The sequence below is a fragment of the Mesoplodon mirus genome (genome assembly GCF_964341445.2).
Source record: "Mesoplodon mirus genome assembly, chromosome: 6".
Taxonomy (NCBI): domain Eukaryota; kingdom Metazoa; phylum Chordata; class Mammalia; order Artiodactyla; family Ziphiidae; genus Mesoplodon; species Mesoplodon mirus.
Window position 1 is genome coordinate 86,145,323 of NC_138982.1, and position 22,023 is coordinate 86,167,345.

The 22,023-nt window shown below is 34.0% G+C and overlaps 1 protein-coding gene across 7 annotated transcripts in view; it reads left to right on the forward strand.

Moving 5' to 3' along the window:
* Positions 1-22,023, forward strand: part of ZBTB20 (zinc finger and BTB domain containing 20) — an 825,027-nt gene that overhangs the window by 193,327 nt on the left and 609,677 nt on the right. For 6 of the 7 annotated variants that reach the window (XM_082624273.1, XM_082624270.1, XM_082624272.1 and 3 more), the window contains one exon: positions 5,223-5,274. The exons of the other annotated variant lie outside the window; for it this stretch is intronic. The gene's annotated coding sequence lies outside the window, so the exon portion shown is untranslated. The remainder of the gene's footprint in view (positions 1-5,222; positions 5,275-22,023) is intronic. 7 annotated transcript variants of the gene reach the window in all.

The following is a 22,023-nucleotide window of genomic DNA, read 5'->3' on the forward strand; positions in this document are numbered from 1 at the left end:
ACTTTGATAATACCCAAAGCCAGAATGAATACCTCCACCTTCAGAAGCACCATTATGGATGAACTAGAACTAAATTAGTCTTTTCTAGTCTTAGAATATGTCTTATCCTCTTGACCATGTATGTACAGGTTCTTTCTTTCTGATGTTCTTTAAGGATTGTAAATTGGTTTTCATTTGGCATCTTTGATCAGATAGAACCAAAGTTTGTATTTAAATTTATATTTAATGATGAAGACATTTTCTGTAATTATTGATAACAAATAGTCTTTAACAGTTTCTATTCATTTTGTCCCAGCCTGTCATTTGCTTAGTTTGAATTTTTACTTATTTGAAATTATATTCCTCCTACCTCTAAAACTGATGCTTCATTTGTTCTCATGGCAAATTTTGTTTGTCTCTCTGTAGCGGCCCTATTGCTGAAATTGATACATGTTTTATCTGTTTTCTCTTGTAGTAGTATGCTTACTGTATAAATATAACCTCAAACTTCTTAAATTTTCTATTCCAGGCTCTGCCTTTCCTTGAAAATTTGATCAAATATGTGGACAATTAAAATTTGGCTTCTAGGAATCTAATAGGTACCATTATGTGTGATTGCTGTTTTATTTTTTTTAACAAATCTTATTTTTCTTTCCTTTTACTTTCTTTTTTTTGCTTTGTTGTTCTATTTCTTCCCTCCCTCACTCCATCTTCTTCCCTTCTTTACATCTTTTTAAAAAATCTATGCAGTTAATGGAGGTGGCCTTCACCGAAAATAGGACAGATAGACATTTTCAAATGGCCTTCTTAACATTCAGGAAATCTAATGATATATCATCTAATTTTTTTTCTGCACCATAGACTAAGTGTCTTGTTTTAGTGATTTTTTTGTGTTTATGAAAAGTAATTTGTATGTATTGTAAAATATTTGGAAGGAAATTGTAAAAAGAAAAATATCTATTATATCAATATCTGAGATAATTACTGGGGATAATTTAGTATACAGGTGCTTACATGCTTTTTATAATACATATTTTTTTCTAATACATATGTACTCACACATACATATAGATCAACATTCATATATGCATATGACCAAAAATTTGCATAGTTTATGTATATTATGTATACACAAATTATTAAAAATTGCTATCTTAATATCATTACCATTTTACAACCTGAATTTTAAGCTTAATGGTGTATTATAAATTTTTACTTGCCATATTTAATGGAAGCTTATCATTATATCACACAAAATTTATTTATCCAGTTAACTATTATGGAGTATTTAGGTTATTTTAATTTGCATTTCTTTCATTGCAATTACAGATTAATATTGTTTCATATATATCTGAAGTTTCTTCTGTTGTGAATTACTTGTTCATTTGAAAAACTGAGATATTTTCTTTCTTTCTTTCTAGATAAAGACTGTTAACACAATGAATATCATATATGTTAAAAATATTTGTCTTCATTTGTTGTAGACATCTTAATTTTGTTCAAGATACTTTTGGATTTATAAAAGTTTTAATTTTAAGTAGTCAAATTCATAAATCTTTGTGCTTACGTTATATACTATTACTTATGTGCTTCAAAAGCCCTTCTTACCTTGGAGTTCAGAAAATTATATACATAAGTTTTCTTAAAGCTCTTTGATTATTTTACTTACTATATTCAGATATATCAATCTGATTTTTATTTTGGTGCTTGGCAAAGGTAGGGAACAATTTGTTTTTTTGGTCATTTAATGAGTCAACTATCTCAGTACTCTGGAAATGCAACCTGTAATATTTACCCCATACTGAAGTCCCTATGGTCTGTTCTACAGATCTGTCTCTTCCAATGACAGTTACCACACTGTCACTTATGTTTTAGTCTTTGGTAAAAGCTAACCTTGTTTTCTACTTCTTTGCTGCAGAGCCAATACCTAATACTTGTTATTTTTTTATTGTAATCTCCTATTCTCTTTTATCACTTAAAAAATTAAACTAGCTTTTAAGCATCAGAACTACTAAAAATAATTTTAATTCAATTCAGTTCAACAAAGATTTATTGACTGTTCACTATACACCAGGCCCTGTGCTTGTATTAGGAACATATAAATGAATCAGCTGCCTGCGCTGTAGGGTTCTTGCGCTAGAAACATGTATTAATCTGATGGAGGCAGACAAAGAACATGTGAATGGTCAAGATAGTGGGCTAGTATCAATACCTTCATTTTTTTCTGATTATTTCTTACTCTTTTTTTATCTATGACTTATTGGCTCTAACCATTTTATATATTTTCACTTTTTCCTTTCTTTTTAATCCATAAATTATTAGTTATTAAGTGACATTGATTTAACAGAATTAGATTGATTTAGGCATATGAAATATGGTAACTTTCTCACATTCATATGGTCTGTTTTTCTAATTACTGAACTGATAATTGTGTCTTCATATTTTCAATTCTATAAATGTTTAGTGATTTCTTTCTAGGCACTATTTAAGGAGCTGTAGGGAAAGAAAAATGGATGTCTTTGACAAATTTATAATCTAGTAGGAGAATTCACCATTTATAAAAATAATAGCAACATAATAAAATACTAGTTATTGAGAGTACTGTTTGCAAGCCACAATACTAAGAAAGGTAGTGTGTATCTCCTTTAATCCTTATAACATCCCATATAGCCCCAGATATTATTTTTTTTGACTCTTTTCCTTACTTCACTCAGGAATTTTCTTATTGTTGCCCTCTCTGAGAAGATTTTCTGTCCAGACCTATCTAAAATATCAGCCCATGTAACTCTCAATGCTATTACCTTGCTTTATTTGTCCTCTTAGTATTAATTATAGGACATTATTGGTTTAATGATTTTTTTGCTTATTGTTTGTTTCCCCTGCTAGAATGAATATTGAGTGAAAGACTATGAAAAATGGGTTGTAGAAGTTTGCAGTTACAAAAGGTCAAAGTTTAATATATAACATTTAACTTCTTTAAGCTTAAATTGTTTCATCTGTAAATAGATGTAGACTTAGTGCCTTTTCATAGGTTGGTCAGGCTGTTGATTCTTTCCTTCAATAAATATTCATTGATCTCCTACTATGTAGCAGACACTATTCATATAAATGGGGGATACAGTGAGAGACAGGACCTGACCTCATGGCCCTTCCATTCTAGTAGAGAAGACAGACAATAAATAAATAAAAATTACTTTTATAAAATATCATGTAATGGCCAAATTAATTTCTTCCAAAGTATCCTTCCCCACCTCATCCCTACAACCTAAACATTTTTTTTTCTTTTCCATTTCTAGTTATCCTCTGTTTATCCATTATTAATGGTTATTATCTCACTCCTCCTAGCAGATTCTAATTTTCAGAGCTTCTTCTAAAGTTGGTGTTGCAGAATAAGTGTGGTATTACTCAGGTACCCTGACTATAGCAGAACTATCACCTTCCTTTTCTGGATCCCATTTATTTATTAGTACAGCATAAGCTCAGGATCACTGGTATGGTTTGTTGTTTGAGTATTTGTTTTCCCTTTGTTTCTGCATCTTAAAGATCTAGTCAGTTAAAACCCTTAGACCTTCTTCATTTTAATAGAACTTTTACTGTAGATGTACTCGTTTACAGGATTGGCTTATGTTTATCTATGCATTTCCATTAGTAAAACTGCTTTTGAGACTTTGAATGGCTGAATAGCTGGAGATTATTAGTAAATATGACATCAAGGTCCTCAATGAGATTTCATAGCAAATTTAGAGAGATCACTTTCCGAGGACATACAATATCAAACTCAATTTTTAATAGGAGAGTTGTTTCTAGTTAAACCTTTTTATATTTTAACTCACCAAATTGGCTTTAAAGTCACCTCAGCATCCTGCCTGCTTTACTGCTCCCAGCCCTAGTTTTCATTCTATACTATCAAAAGCATTTGGTCAGAAGATAGTTTAAAAGTGACTGACCCATTTGTTTGACATTCCTGCCTCCAAATCTGAGTAGGACCCTCCTATTAGCTTTGCTTGCTGAGACAGGGATCATAAAGCCATGTTTTAATATCAGTGCATTAGGTACTAAAGACCAGTTCAAGCTCTATTGAGCATGTTACCCTCTACTCCCTGTTTCTTTCCACCCATTTACTTTTTTTTTTTTTTTTTTTGCTGTACGCGGGCCTCTCACTGCTGTGGCCTCTCCCGTTGCGGAGCACAGGCTCCGGACACACAGGCTCCGCGGCCATGGCTCGCGGGCCCAGCCGCTCCGCGGCATGTGGGATCTTCCGGGATCGGGGCACGAACCCGTGTCCCCTGCATCGGCAGGCGGACTCTCAACCACTGCGCCACCAGGGAAGCCCCACCCATTTACTTTTTATTCTCTTTAGATTATCTTTTTTATGAAAATCTCTCCAACCTCACTCATATTTTGAGGACAGGGCTTGTATTTTATCTTTGTATACTTCCTAACTTACGAGTGCTTACCAGTGTATTATGGGTAGTAGATCTTTGCAAAATTTCTGGTAATTAAAAATAAACAAATAAATGTAATAAAGACTATTGGAGATTAGTGGGGTTTTTTAGATCAGTTTTTTAAATTTAAAAAATATAAATGGGGCTTCCCTGGTGGCGCAGTGGTTGAGAGTCCGCCTGCCGATACAGGGGACACGGGTTCGTGCCCCGGTCCGGGAAGATCCCACATGCCACGGATCGGCTGGGCCCGTGAGCCATGGCCGCTGAGCCTGCGCGTCCGGAGCCTGTGCTCCGCAAAGGGAGAGGCCACAACAGTGAGAGGCCCGCATACCGCAAAAAAAAAAAAAAAAAGTAAAAACATCTGTTTGTATAAATTAATAAAACTTCTAATAATACTATAATAAATATTATGTTCTCCATCTAAACCCTGTACACAGTGGTTTAAATTGTAAATTCATGCCATATTTTACTGAATACTTGTTCTGCACATAGACAAATTAATGTGTTAGCCTTTATTTTTCTTTTTAAAACTACTGATATTGGAGCTTCCCTGGCGGTCCAGTGATTAAGACCACACTTCCAGTGCAGGGGCCTTGGGTTCGATCCCTGGTCGGGGAACTAAGATCCTATGTGCTGCATGGAGCAGCCGAAACAAAACAAAACAAACAAAAAACTATAGATATTAGTTGGCATACACAAACTCAACTACCTACTTCTCATGACTAGTCATAAAGATATTATGGAAATGTAAATTGTTTCCTTGGAAGATTACTAAGTTTAAGTATTTCTCTTTTACAGTCACACAAAAAGAAGTGTTAAGAATTGCCCTTTGAGACTCTGAAGACTAAAGGTAATATCCAATGATATTTTCTTCAATAGGTTTTTATCTTCTTGGAAAGTTTCATAATTTTAAAGGCCTTGGGTTTACTGCCTCAGGTCTTTTCTTTATTGCCCTTTAGCACGTTAAATAAAATTTTCTAAAATTTTCTATATCTACCTAAAACAATCTGAAATTACAAGTCAAAGATAGAAGAAATCTTGTGTCATCTCAGAATGTGTCACCCTAATTAGGTATTGCTATATACCCCTTGATCCTTCTTTTTGGGAATGTATTATGGCCCCTCCCCTGTTTTTTAAATCAGTTTGGAACTCTTCTGATTTTATACCTTGCCCTTTTCTTAAATAGACACATTGGCTCAAAGTCAAAAAGTCAGTACCAATTCCTCTTCAGCAAGAGCTTTACAACTAACTATAATAAATAAAAATGCATTTTTGGGGAACAATGAAACCATGCAGACAAGATTTAGTGGCGACTCATAGTCAGAAATCCAGAATTTCAGGCAAGAACTTTACAATAGACTTGTGTTGCTGCATTGTGTATAAAGAGCTCATAGGGATTGAAGAAGGTTTCTGAAACAAGAGGGGACTGTAATTACTTTGCTTCTTACATGCATGGTTAGATCTTCCAGCGAGAATAACATGGTAGGGTAATTTATTATAGAAGAGTAAATCACAGATTACATTGGAGGGAGATGGGGTGGTGTGATCCAACCATCAGTTTTGTGAATACATACACTTAAGCATGTGTGATAGCTTGTTTTTAATTTCTTTACACCAGTGCACACCTCAAACATTCCGTTTAGCAGTGGGATATGCAAATTGTTCCAAATGCAGCAGCAGTACTTTCACCTGAATGTCAAAACTGTCAGAGAGCTTTAAATCAAATCTTTATAACATTTTAAAAAAACAGCCAGCCCTAAGATTGAGGCACCAAACTCACTGCAAAAACTTGATTCCCATACTTTCAAAAAGCTCCTGTATGTCAACAGGGTAATGTCAAAGTTCTCATTCACCTGCTTTCTAATTTTAACCTTTTAAGGATTTTATTTTATTTGGCTTAATTATGATATTTTCTACAAATTAATGATAAATGCCTTGATTAATAAAACCAAATGTCAGAGAAAATGACAACTTGATGAAAAATTAATACTCGGCAATATTTTAAGGTACAGAAGTACTAAAGATGTACTCTTAAATCTCATACTTCATCAGCTCCTTTTGAAGGTAGGTAACCAGGATTTTCCTTGCACTTAAGTTTTCACAGCCACATGTGTAGATGCATGTTAGCAGTATGATTTTCAGCTGTTGTTTTGACTGCTAGCTGTTATAGATATACATACATTTTTAGTTTTTCTTTTGCTTCATAATATTATTTATTTTTATTTTACAAAATCAAGGTAAACTATATTTTGGGTTGGTTATATTGTTGAAGCTATCATACTAAGAATCCAAATAGTAGTATGTGTGTGTGAGTGTGTGTGTATTTCAAGAGACCTCATGGTGTAAAATGTAGTAATTGGTGATTGGATATCTGCTACACTATTAATTCATTTGGTTATGAATATTTCAGCTGTTATATTTTAAAATTATTCAGTAAAAATAAGGAAAATAGATTTTTTATGGAGATTTTCTTAAAATATATTTTTCCTGAGCTTTCATTAAAAGACCTGAATACCAATAAAGAACTCTAACTTGCTTTCTTCTTATAAACAGTTGGTTAGATAAAAAACTGAATAGGAAATATGACTTTTACTTTTTCTCCTTTTACTGCAGATCATGGAGTTGAAAGATAAAAAATATCCCTTGTAGTTTTCCATCTTCACAAATATCAGGATGATTTTTAAATATGAATACTTAAAAATTCTATTATATGTTATGTGGAAATGGTACTATGCAGGATTATAGTCCATGTTAGTTTTATTTTCATATTTCAAAGATAAAGCTGCCAACCAAATGAGGGAAGGCACAATGACCTCTTCTGTGCTGTGCTTTTGCTTGGTTTGGTTGTTCAGAGATAAAAAGACCCACGTAATATACTGTCAGTGAAATGGACTCACTTTGACCATCTGTTCATGTAATGACATACCTATCAACAGAAATTTTTGCCAACTAATGTTAAAGCCACTTTTTTCTGTAACATACTGGGAACTTCTGGGTAGGTGTTTCAGGTATGTTGCTAAGCACAGTAAGATAAATAGAGAGGAGTGTTGGTCAATATCCTGTAAATACAATATATGCCAACCCCAGGGAAAAACATTCTTCAATGGAGATTTCTAGTACAGTTTAAAATTGGAGATGGATTGTGCTGAATCTTCCCTTAGCTGGCTCTAGGTTTTATTGTTTCTCTGTGTTGCCTGGTTCCAGGCATCCAGTCTGTACTGGCAAAGCTACTTGATGAGGAGGGGCCACCAACATCTCTGCCTTGACTGCTTACATACCTACCATGAATAATGAATCTGTCAACTAGTTATCACTGCGTTGTAACTGTCTCTCTTCCTTCTTAGCTGATCACTGCCCAGAGGAGTTTAAGTTCCATTGTAACACAAGGCTTCTGTTATGTTTCTATACCTGCATTTATTTGTATGCAAAAGCATTCATTCTTCTTTTTTTCATATACCAGTAAATAAGACATGCCCCGGTTCTCTGACAGTTCTTAAATTACATAGCAAACAATGTGCTTTTCCCCCCTTGTTTATACTATTCTTCAGCCTCTTATCAATTTACTTCTGCATATGAGCCAATTAAATTTTATTCATTAGTTATAAGATTTGGAAATACTTACACCTACCTCACAATCCACAGTTTTATAAGTTTTTAGTTGAGATTATAGTTATTTGGGGGTAAATACAAAGAGAACATCATCCTTTCCCCAAAATGAACAAAGGAGATAGACTGAAACCCAAAATAGTCTCTTAAAGGCTTTTGTTTGGTGTTATGTTGTTTGATCCTAGAAATGAGGACAACTGATTCAACCTTACACAGTTAAAATCTTTAGCTTCAGGGAGTTGAGTTATGATATTTTAAACCTGATGCTTGAGTTAACACAGACAACAATCAGCTGATATTCTTTGAAGAATCTAAACCTTATAGGAAATTAAACAATGTTAGACTATCTCTCATTCAACAGAAAAAAAAACCCTAAAAATAAATGTTTTCCAATGGACTTAAAATACATAAATTTCCAGTTTTAGGACTTATAATTAGACCATATCTTCTCTCTAAATGACTTATTAGCACCTTTGGAAACTGTATTCTCTCTTTTAAGCGTACAGTATTTTATTCTGCAAGGTCAAGTAATCGAGACCTTACTGGTTTGGAAATATTAATGCAGCTTCCAAAGTTGCTAAATGCATAACTTAAATACCAGTAGAATGATCAGTTCTATTAAATAGGATTCATTTACCATATTTGTTTCCTTTGGAAGCTTGTGTTTATGTTAATTGAATAAAGTATGCTCATGAAACACACTGATAAATAGAGCAATAAAAAGATACCAAGAAAAACTATGACCATTGTCCAAGATGTGTAGGGGATTTGTGTTTCTTGACTAAATGCTGCATTCATTCTTCCTCCTTATCTACCATTCCCCCAAATATCCAGGTCTCTTTTTGTATCCTTTAGTGATGACAAGATGTTTTTTTATTCCTCTAATGAAGTGGGAAGCAGATTAACATGCTTTCTTCTAGGGAATTAGATTACTTATTGTAGTACTGCTCAACATATCTTTGTAATACTCCCCAACCCCTACCCACAACTAATTAGTGACTTTCAGCATTAGGGAAAATCTTAGTTGTGTGGTGGTTCTATATTTACCAGTGATCAAGGAAGTGTTACTAATACACTTGTCAGTGTTAAAAAAGAATTAAGTAAATAAAGGGCCAGATGGTCGAGCCCAGGACCTATCAAGAGCCCAGTATGTGTGGGCTGGTCCAAGGGAATGACAGAAACATTACCAGGCTAAGTGGAATCAGAGTTTGGCTTTCACTTTTAAGAAACAGACTGTTTTTCAAATATGTTTTCTTATGATATAATAATTTACATGTTCGGATCTCCTTTGTACTAGTAACATTTGAGTGCATGTATTTCCCTGCGCATCAAGAGCCAACAGTGTTTACAAAAGTCTCCTTTCTGATACATGTAACAGGACATAGTAGCATCAAAGTAAAGCAATTACCGGGCAAACATTTTTTCTGGTTCAGAGAAGAATTCTTTGCTCTCTCACAAAAATCTATGTTTTTACTGTAATAACTTACTCATTATACTTTATTATAATTGACAATAGACTCTATGGTTTATTATATAAGAAACCTGGTTATGTAATGGTTGCTGTAATACATGGCCACGTGAGAAACTAGTAAATATCTCTTAGTGTTTTGTTGTAATAAGAGCATTATAATAAGTGGTTATAATAAGATTAATTTAAACTGAAGACATTAAGAAAGCAAATTCCCTTCCTTTCCTATGATTTAATTGTCTTTACATGTATACATACATAAATATATTATTTCCCACTCTAATTTCCATCCTTTTTATTTTTCATCTATTTTAATTTATTTTATCTTGTAATATGCACTTTTGGAAGCTGTTTTAAATCTTTTTGGTTTCTAGAATAGATGCATGGGTCAGTGAATTGCTGGGTAGGTAAACTGACTAAATAAAGTATACACTTTTTTCCAAATTTTTCTTCCTACAATCACATAAATAATGCTAGAAGAGATTAACTAACTATAGACCTCCTGCCTTCCTTCTCTTCCTTCTTTCCATCCTCCAGCAAATGTTTATTGAATATCTGCTCTGTGCCACGAACTTCCTAGGGGTTAAGATATAACTGTTGAAAAAATGAGACATAGTCTTTCCCCTTTGGGAAACTGATAAGAGGGACTAAGAAGAAAATAAAATACACATATAAGTAAATATTATAACATAGACATATAACTAAATGACATTTTTCTGGACTTCTTAATTCTGGCGTGGGTTAAGAAGTTTGGTCTATAATGGAGGAATTATCTTCAATGGTCTACCTCCTTAATAGAGGTTTACTTCTAGATTTAAAAAATGCAGGCTGGCAAAATTATTTCAGATTATGTCTTGAGGGGTGGGTGGCCTTGGGATGAAGACAGGTGAAGCAATATTTGCTTTCAAGGTAAGTCATAAAGAAAACAATTTTATAAATCTGGCTTACTATATATGATATAGGTGACTTCCATAAGTATTTTCAATCTCAGATTGAAAAGTCATGGGAATTTCTAGTATTTTTAAAAAACAAAAATTATTTCTTTAAAGATTGTTTATTAATGGTCCAGAGTTTGAGTTTATCTGTAAATTGGGTAGTAGTAGCAGTGATGAAAGAGCAGGTGATGGAAATGTATATTTTTTCCTTCTTCTCTTTGGACATGTGTGTGGAATATTTTTGTCTTCCGATTAGATTGTTCATTATGCTCCCTTTGGATGTGTGTATTGTTTGGCCTTCCAGCCTTGCATGCTCATTCAAAGGCATTCCAAGTCATTATGCTAAACTTCAGCCTTGTTCAGTAAAAAGGCCATTTCCTCCATCAGCTGTCCACTTGGACATACATTCTTTTTACTCTCAAAAAGACTTTATATGCATTCAGAGTATATTAGATGGATTTGTCAAATTACTCACAGATAATCAGTTTTTTAAAGTTATAATTTAAGCTATGACCTCTCAAACTGTGAATTATAAGGTTTGACCCTTTGGTTCACTGTTTGACACAGCATCCTTTAATTACAGTTTTTAAAGGACATTTTATTTCAGTTAGAATTTGTGTTATGAAAATAGTTTAAGTGTTTTCCCTTTAAATTTCAGGAATAAACGTTTACATGTAAAAAAAATATGTATAATATGTACATTCAAGTATAGTAAATAGCTGGCTTGCATATGCATGCTATATTCAAATATATTTATGCATATTTATATATTAAGCCTGTTATACATAACTATAGAAATTTTTATATAATAACCTGTGAGTTAACACTAAGATCATACTTGTTTTATATAACTGGTGTCAGGATGAGACTGACTTTTTAAATAATGTTTATCAGGGTGAGAGGGACTTTATTACTATTTGATTCTAGGTTTTTTCCCTTTTTTTATTTTGCTGAGCAGGGATACAGAACTTGGTGCCTATGAATGCTCAGTGTCTGTCAGTAATTTGAAAGTTCTCAAGATGGTTCAATGTAGCATGATGAAGGAGAATATAAACTGGTCAAGTGGTTTTTGCAAATGTGCATAGCTCAAGGTACTGAGATGGAAAGTACGTAGCAGGAAGGTCAGTTAAGGTAAGTGCAGAAAGACGTCCAGATGTGTGAACACTTCGTTAGTATCCTCAGTATTTGAAATGGAGGAATTTAGTGTTTTTTTATTGGATAAAAAGAAGATATGCATATATCTGACAGTAGTTCAGCATACAGTTTTCTGTTGCTATTTAATAAAAATCTAATAATATTTAGATGATTTCTTCACCTCTAAAGCAGTTTTTCTCATTTTGTACTAAACCATGTTCTTTGTTGCTAAATTCATAAAATTAAATCTAAAATATTATGGAGAGATGATTACTTAAAAACATCTGAATATTTTTCTTAGAAGTACATAACCATCCCATTGTATTTCAAGTATTTTAGAAATGGTTAATTTGGTTTTGTTCAAATTCTTCTCTAGGCTACTGTTAGCATGATGTATTTCATATGAAAAGTTAATAATTTAGATGATGACATTGAAAATAAAGACGTCTTAAGGAAAGTGACTCTTAAAGGATCCAATGTATTGTTCCTAAATTTTTTTCCTGCAAAATAGATTTCCCTTGTATGTTTGAGTGTGCTACTTTAAGATTAAAAAAAAAAATTAACTTTATAGAAACCCCAAAAGGGGAAATTAATTTTCCAAAAAGAGGCAAATACTTATCATAGGCCATGTGTTTAGTTATTTCTAAAATACTTTTAAAACAGGATCTAAGCAGTAGAAAGTCTTTTTCTGATTAAGCATATACTTTGGATTGCATTATTTTCCTTTTAAGCCCATTAGTTTGTGGTTTTTAAGGAAATGTTTGCCTCTGTTTTTCAGGTTATTACTAACTAAAGGTAGAATTTTCAAAAGACAAAAAATTTCTCAAACTAATTGTAAACAAATTTTTTATTTCATCAAGTATGTCTCCTTTCCCAGACAGTAAGCTTCTTGAGGGAAGGGAATATGCCTTCTTCATTTTTTGTGTTTAGCTCAGACCAGGTTCTCAGTAAATGTTTATTGAACTGATTAGCCTATCAGTAGACTTAGAGAAACTAACTGTAGTACTCAATTCTACTCAAAATTTATCCACAACACAAACATAGCAAAAAGGAATCCTTTAAGAAAAATACGTGTACTAAATTTCCTTTGGATCACTACTACAGGATTCCCTCTAGGTCTGAGTATTTGTTTTGGTGCTTATTGTTATAGCTCAGTAAGGAAACAGAAGTTTTGTCCTATATGCTTCAATGAATTTAAATACAATTTTAAGACAAAAGACATTTTTTAGGCGAAAAAAAAAAAAGAGGGACCCAACCAGTGACTTGTCAAAATAGTTTTATATCTTAATATTTGAAATGATAACATTGAAGGATTAATATAATAAAGTCTTAAAAGTGTTTAATACTCTATAATTTTACACTACCCACTAGTGATGACAGTACTTAGTATGAAACAACTTTTTATATGTATAGACTTACTCAGGATCTGAAATTTAGGCAATAATTAGCCTCTCAAATGGATCTGTTTGGAAAGCATTATAAAATAATACCTCCCTTCCCAAAGAAAGATGCAGTTGTGTTAAGGCTGCACTCATTTAATGGTGTCTCAACTGAAACAGGTGCCTTCCCTGCTTTGTTCTCCAGGAACAGCTTTATAGATTTAAGCATTGAGTATACAGTACACAGTGGCACTATTAAAAAATCAGAATGAGGCCAAGGGAAAATTCATCTAGGATCCACACACCTAAATGCAGTTGGTAACAGAGACACTAACTCTCATTAAGCATAATTAAACCTAATATTGACTGTAAACTGTTACTTACCTTAAACTTCTCTATAGAGAATGTGGAAAGGGATTAACCTAGCAGACTGGGACATTAATTACTACCACTTTCACATTAAAGTTACCATCAAGAAGGGCTATATTCATAAATAAAACATAGAAGGGATTGAGAGACTGAAAATATGTAAATTTACTTTATAAAAAGGAAAGAAAAGCCTAAATTAAAAAAATAATAATAAGTGAGCTGTGAGCGATGCCAGCCCCAGCAAAATGGAACTCTGGCTAATTACTACAAAAAAATAGGCTGAAATAATCACAGAAATGTGTCCTTGCCTTCTGAGTGACAAAATCTCTTCACAGGAGACTCCAGTTCAACCAAGTCCATTCTTTCTCATGCATAGCGTCCTCCACTGCTGAAACTTTGTGAGATTTGAGGAGAGGATGCAGGAACTTGGGTGAAATAGAATTTATTTCCTATTTTTCTCCAGTTGTTTATAGCTCTTTATTTATGAAATTGATTGTAATGGTTGTATGAATATTGTTTGATTTGTCAGCAAGAAGGCACAGTGTTTTTTCTTCGGTCAAAATGGTCTGGTAACTGGTCTCCTGCTACTGTTTAATGATCTCCTTCTTGGGTGCAATCAAAAGGGTATGTTGTGAAGGATATAAAAATGTCAGCTAAATTTAAGATCAACTGTTTTTATATTATACTGCTGCCCCAATGGGGGAGGCCAGGATCTGGGAGATAAGAATTTAAAGAGAAAAGCAAAGTAATGACAATATAAACTTATCTACCAGCCTAAGACAATGTCTTCAAAATCTATCAGCCTGTCTGCTTGCCATGAATGTGTGCTCTTATCTATTACTTGTTTTCTATTTCCTTTCCAATAAGGAACTATATACTCACTTCTGGACTTTCTTATTACTTCACAGGGTGGGGTTTTTCTAATTTTTGGAATTGAATCTCACATACAACCTTGGTTTAACATGTTAGGCTCCTAGCCATGTCTTAGTGCTATCATGCTAAATTTTATCGTTGGAGTGATATAGTAGTTGTACGTGTAGAAAAGGAAGCCTGGAGCATGTATTCAGTTTTTTTTAGAGGATGCGAGGTTTAATTTTAGAATAAAACCCGTATTTTTTCCCCCTGAATTTAAAGCTAGTTTCACAGCTCATGAGATGAACTAATGAAATAGAAATAATTAATGGACAAAGTCTATCTTTCATTTCCCTCGTTGAAGAAAAATTCACAAACTGGTTGGATGACAGAGGATGAACAAAAACAGCGAGAGTAAGAGTACTTCTATCCTCCATTCTTGTAACAATCATGACATTATGAAGTAACCATAACAATGGCACTCTTATTAATCAGACATATTTATACAGAATTAGTGTTGGCTTCTGCTCTATATTACCTTCAGTTTTACATGAACTTTTATTATCTGTGTGTATCAAAAGAGACATGGTGAATGAACAAAGAAGCCCTGTTATGAGACAAGTATTATTTGACATTTTGGGAAGCTCTTATTATAGGGTTTCCTCTTAAGTGAGAATAACGGGAAGGTTGTCATTAGTTGCACTATTACAGACACTCTGGATTTTTAAAAACAGAAATGGAGCCCACTTTTTTCCTTGAAGAAGAATCATTAGTTAGAACAATTCGAATGATCCAGACTTCTAACCGAGACTTGGCCCCCTAATCTTCTTGCTTTATTATGTGAAACAATGACCCCATAAGGCATCTCTTAAGATAATTGTTTTTCCCATGGTTTACAGAGCTAGGTTAACTGTATGGTTCTCTTATTTTTTTTAAAAAAATGTATCATCATCTTTAGACTTTTGGAAAATCTCTGATTAAACCAAAATGCAGAAGACTTGCAAGGTCTATAGCCCTATTGCAAGCCAGATGCCTTTTTAGTTTTTCCATGCTAAAAAAGGACAGCTCTAAGTAAGTTCTTTCGAGTTCTTCTTCCCAGGCTTATGATAGGTGTGACTGGGAATTATGGTGAAAAAAAGCCTGACTATGGGTAATATTGAATTGTTTCTTAAACTCATGGAGTCTGGATGTTCAAAAACTGACCAGTTGCCTATATTTTTTTTTCTAGAGTTTAGGATAAGATTTTAAGTCCATAGAGTGAAAATAATACTATTGAAAAGAAAATACATGAATCACTACAGCTGCAATACATCAGCTGCCTAAATAAGTAGAACAGGGATTCTCAAAGTGGAGAAAGTAGAGATCAAAACTACCACTTGTGGGGTCTTTTCTTTTCAAATTAACCTCCCCCAGGTTGACAATTATTTGTATAGATGCTTGTCTGAGAGCCAAAAATACTAGAAAACAGTTTGACCAATTGATAATTAAGCTGCTTTTAATCTTTTGAAGTTTAAATATAGAAAATAGAATAGAGATTTTTAAATCACAGAATTTTCTTCTGCTCTCATCATATCTTCCTATTTTATGTTAACAGAGGCTAAGTTTGGGGGTTCAGTGAAGAAACAAGCAACCCCCCCATAACACATAAACCCTCAAGAAGAAAAAAAGGCTGCCAACTTTGGTGTTTAAATACATGTGAAACAAGCCAAGTTTTCTAAATGAGCCACGAAAAATTATTAAACTCCTCCTAATTACCCATCTATCTTTCATAGCAATAGGATAGAACCTGTTTTGTACCTTGAAATACTTAAACTGAATCCTTTAAAAAATTATTTATTTGTCTGTTTTTAATTTCTCATGTTTTCTATTATACGTTTTTAATTGGATGCTAGAAAGAAGGGCAAAGTGATTTTATCTGTGGCCATTCTGCTCAGTCTAAGTAGGGGGATACTTAAAACCTAGTTACAATAGGAGAGATCATCCTTGTCAAGATTCAAGATATTCCTTGGCTTTGAACTCTAGAATGAAACGTCTTCTCCTTTTAGGGGCATTAACGAAACCATACATTTTAGACAGGGTCACTATATACCTTTTTTGCTACTTATAAGGCACTTATTGCCCAAATAGCACTTGAAGGTGTTTCAAAGCAGTATATATTTGCACATGTCTTAGATCCTCACCAGATTATGAACTGTGGGAGCAGGCAATATATCATTTATAACTTTATATCCTCTTTAGTGCTCTGGATATTACAGGTATGCAGTGCATTTTTTAGGTGATTCTTGCTTTAAATGAAGAGAAGCTGAGGTCACTGAGGAGAGCCACCAAATTGAAGAGTGGTTCGAGAAACTTCTTTTGCATCGGAATGTGATTCATCTTAATTTTCAAATACATAAAGTTTTCAAGGAAATAAATTCACCTTTGACTTATAAATCACTAGTTTCCTCTAGTAGACAACTATATATATCCCACCTCTAACCTAAACTAAAGCTAGTTGTATTTTGGTATAATACATCTTTGGTAACAAATACATTCTTTCATTCACTAAAAGAAAAAAATATATATATTAGTGCTAACTTTGTGCAAAGCAAAGAGATATACAAGTGAAAATATAGGGTGTCTGCTCTCAAGAGACACCCTATATGGTCTGCTGGGGTCTCAACACAAAATAATTCTATAAGTATTAATACCTTAAGAGGGGCCTAAAATGTTACTATGGGAACATTAAAATCTACTTAGGAGAGCAAGGAAAGATTTACAAAGGTCATATTCAAATGGAAATTTGAAAGATGAATAGGTTTGATAGGTGAAGGGCAGGCAGGGGTGGGGGGTGGTTGCATTGGGGGAGAACATTCTAGGAAAATGTAATAGTATGCATGAAGGCCCAGAAGAATGAGAAAGCCTGGCTCATTCAGAAATGGCAACTGGTTTAGTATGGCTGCACCTTAGGGTGGAAGTAAGAAGTAGGGCTGGATGGGTAATGTTGGTCAGATTATAAAGGGCCCTAAATCCTGTACTAAGGAGATTGGATTTTATTTTATCACCGTTGGTGAGTCATTGGAAGATAAATATAAGATGATATATTCAAGAGTGTGGAAATATAATCCATACCACCTAATGATCAAGTGGGTATGGAGGATGGTGGAGGAGTCATGAATAAGCCAGCTTCCTGGATTTGGTGAGTGAAAGGATCATTTATAAAGATAAAAAATGCAGCTAGCTACTGCCCTCTCTCTTTTCCCTATCTACACTCAAATTTCACCAGAGATGTTTATACTCTGTATTTCCATTTCCTCACCAATGCATTCATCAGTTCACCCCATCTGCTTCTGAGACCTCTGTCACTTCACCAAAGTAACTCTTATTGAGATCTCATTGAGCATTTTATCTTGCTGACCACTTCCTCCTTTGTGGAATGCTTTCTGCCCTATTTTCCATGCCATCATGCTCTTCTGATTTTCTTCGTATGCCCCTTGTTACTCCCTTGATGTTTCCTTTGCAGGCATCTTCTCCAATAACTAGCTGTTAAATGTTGGAGATCCTCAAGTCTGGATCCAAAGCGCTTCTATTGATGCCCAGTATTTTTGGCATCTGTATAGCCACAACACATTGAGATGTTTTCAGAGAATGTACTATAATTCTTTTAAGGTCCTTTTTTGGGGGACCCTGTTTTAAAGGTTATATTTAAGTACATAGTCTTGTATTCTTTATTACTAGTAATACGTATTGGATTGGCCAAAAGGTTCATTTTTTTCCCGTAAGATGGCTCTAGTAGCACTTTGTTGTCTTTAACTTCATTCAAAACAATTTTGTTAGATTATATGTGACAGCTGTCATATCTGTGTGCATTTAAAAAAAGACATCAAAATTGGTGAATTTTTATGTAGCCATTTTAATACAGAAGATGGAAGAAAAAAAGCAACATTTTTGGCATATTATATTTATTACTTCAAGAAAGGTAAAAATGCAACTGAAACGCAAAAAAAAAAGATTTGTGCAGTGTATGGAGAAGGTGCTGTGACTGATCAAATGTGTCAAAAGTGGTTTGCGAAGTTTTGTGCTGGAGATTTCTCACTGGATGATGCTCCACGGTCAGGTAGACCAGCCGAAGTTGATAGCGATGAAATTGAGACATTAATTGAGAACAATCAACATTATACCACGTGGGAGATAGCCAACATTCTCAAAATATCCAAATCAAGTGTTGAAAATCATTTGCACCAGCTTGGTTATGTTCATCACTTTGATGTTTGAGTTCCACATAAGTTAAGCAAAAAAAAAACTTCTTGACCGTATTTCCGCATGCGATTCTCTACTTAAACGTAATGAAAATGTTCCGTTTTTAAAACAAATTGTGACAGGCGATCAAAAGTGGATATTGTACAGTAATGTGGAATGGAAGAGACCGTGGGGCAAAAGAAATGAACCACCAACAACCACACTAAAGGCCAGTGTTCATCCAAAGAAGGTGATGTGTATATGTTGGGATTGGAAGGGAGTCCTGTATTATGAGCGCCTTCCGGAAAACCAAACGATTAATTCCAACAAGTACTGCTCCGGATTAGACCATCTGAAAGCAGTATTCGACGAAAAGCGTCCAGAATTAATCAACAGAAGATGCATCGTCTTCCATCAGGATACCGCAAGACCCCATGTTTCTTTGATGACCAGGCAAAAACTGTTACAGCTTGGCTGGGAAGTTCTGATTCATCTGCTGTATTCACCAGACATTACACCTTTGGATTTCCATTTATTTAGGTCTTTATAAAATTATCTTAATGCAAAAAATTTCAGTTCCCTGGCAGACTGTAAAAGGCACCTGGAACAGTTCTTTGCTTTAAAAGATAAAAAGTTTTGGGAAGATGGAATTATGAAGTTGCCTGAAAAATGGCAGAAGGTAGTGGAACAAAAGGGTGAATACGTTGCTCAATGAAGTTCTTGGTGAAAATGAAAAATGTGTCTTTTATTTTTACTTAAAAACCGAAGGCACTTTTTGGCCAGCCCAATAATACTCAACACATGCCCACAGGGGAACTCATATGTAACTTTTGTTCTAATTTGTACACCTTATAAAATCTTCCTGATGTTTATGTTTTAATATTAGGCAATTATTAATCCCCCTTGAATCTCAGTTTCTTAATCTATAGTATATGAGGAGCCATACCAGCTCTTTAGGATTCCATTATGCTATGGTTTAATATTTTACTACCTGAAGAGGACAGTGAACTCTAAAGGATGTGCAGCTATCACTTGAATTACATAGTCAAAGTTTATAAAAATGCTTGCCTGTCTTTTCCACATCTACACTTACACACTTTACTTCCTATTTTTAAGATAGTTCCATGCTTGTGGAACTATTCCTACTTCCATGTTTACTTAAAATTTCTTTGCACAGTTTTTGCTATGAAATTTTATCAAAACACTTTTGAAAATCTGAGTATATTTTATATTATGGTTACTGCACTCACCAATGCTTAATTAACCCCACAGGAAGCCTGGATGTGAGAAGCTCAATTAACCAAGTAGGGCTTAAGATTTTCAAGGGTCTTACCCTTTTGTACATATTCCCCTCATTTGTCTTTGGTCCTATTTTTTTTTTTATGTGTGTGATTGGATCACATTGCCAATGTACTTTCAGGTCTCTGTGAAAATGGCCACTTTAAGGACAGGTTAGTTGGCTATTCAGGAGACAGTTTTATTCTTAGAGCCCATTTGATGCTAGTGATTCATCTACATTTAGCTTATTAATGAATTTTAGAATAAGCTTTGTATTTGTCATTATTTTGAATCTAGAACCTCCGAATTTGTGTGCTTCAAAATACATCTGAGGCATGGGAACCTACTTAGTGTTTTCCTAGTGTATGTGCATGTGTGTGTGTGTGTGTGGAGGGTGCATTTGCTTAGTATGTGTGTATATATTTTTTGTTACTAACTTAATAAAATATCTCTGAATTTCCCTGCATATCGCTAACTTATTTATTCCCTTGGCATACAAAAAACCAAAACAAATGAACAGACAAAATTGAAACAAGAACAACAAAAGAAAACTCACTTGGTTTTGCTGTCCCTTGCCAGCCTCATTTTTCTTCTTATGGATTTTTTTTATCTTACCCAATATCGAATGGATTTTCTTTCTCAATTTGAATAATTTTTACTGAACACTTGCAATGTGCAATCTACCTGGATTTACCCCCCAAACCATCCACTACGTGACCTTCTTTTTTTTTTTTTGTCTTGTTATCTCATTTTATTTACCTTTTAGAACTCTTCCAAATATTAGAGGAAAGAAATCAATATCAATTTTCACCTGATGTGACCTTGTTTTACTCATTTGATCAGTCTTTCTATTTAAAAAATAAATGGTCTTTTTTCTCATATTTCTTTGTTCACTTTATCATTTAAACATACAGTAGGATATTCCCCATTTCCACTTTTATCTTTCTTCATGTCCATTTTTTTGTTTCTTCACATTTTATCCAATAAATTATTTGAAGGTAAGCCTTGAGCCACCTGTGTAATTTTCTGTCTTAAAAACACTCCTTTAGGGTTTGCTTGTCCATTTCTAACTAATTGTCCATTGGTGCTCATTATGGGAAGTGAGGGAAGTGAGAATTCTATTTAGTTCCTCTTGGGGTCCTGGAAAGAAAATAGCTGGGTAATTCAGAGTATTTGTGAATTTTAGGTTTTGGTCTACTTAAATCTTGGTTACACATAGTTTGGTCCCGAGCTAGCCAGAGGTAGGAAATTTTATGAAAAATTTAAGTGCAATTTTACCATTTCTGAGGAAGTTATAAATTTAAACTATTTCTCTTCATATCTTCAAAATATCTAACTTTTAGAAATCTATAAAGATTATACTTTACCCCAAATAAGAATTCCCCCACAGAAGTGCAAGTATAAATATTGTGCTGCAATAGGATGCTACCAGCTGATTCTGTCTTCATTTTTAAAATTTTGTATATTATATTGTTCCCCGCTTCTGTGAATAAGAATGGCAGATGAAGCATTATGAGCTGTTTATCACTGTCATACAAAATAAGTCACAGGAAGTAAGAAATATCTGGACCCTAAAAAATATTACAATTTCAATTCTTTAGGCGAGAAACCATAATTTCTCCTTATTGGATCCTGTCTGTAGAAGAGATTATCCACCAAAGAGTAAATACTCAGTCAGCATAAATTGATGGTGAAAATTCCTGAAGTTTAGCCTTGAAAGGGAGCTTTATAAAATGTCTTTTTAGCCAAAAGAAAAAGCTCCCTTATGAAATGCTGTGTATTGAAAAGCACAGATACTTGTGTGGAGACACTCAAATAGAGATGAGTCCATTTTTAGTACATTGTGTGGGGAGTGACATGCCTGGAACTCCATTAATAGCAATTTATGTTGTGTTCTTTTCATTTCATTTTGCTAATGAATTTAGTATCAGATTGATGGGTGCTTGGAACAGAAGACTTAATCTGCAGATTAAGTAGAGCAGTATACACTTCCCAGATAAGGGCCTACAAAGCAATCTCCATTGGAGGTCAAGCTCTAGATACAAAAGGATACTTGGAAACACTTTCTTTTCAGCAGGTATGAATTGAGTTAGCAACCTTTGATCTATGGATTCATATTTCTTTATAAAGGGTGACATCACTTCCCAGGTAACATTTGGAAATATATGGTCGTTACAGTGACCAGGAAGCACTATTGGAATTTAGTAGATAGGGAAAAGACATAACTTTAAGTTCTGCAAGATGTGGACTAATTACTTACAAAGGAGACTTGGCCAGCTCCCAAAGCCAGTAGCATTTCTATAGCGAAATGCTATTTGGGGAATCAGAAAGGTATCACTTGTGGCAGTAGTTTTCAAACA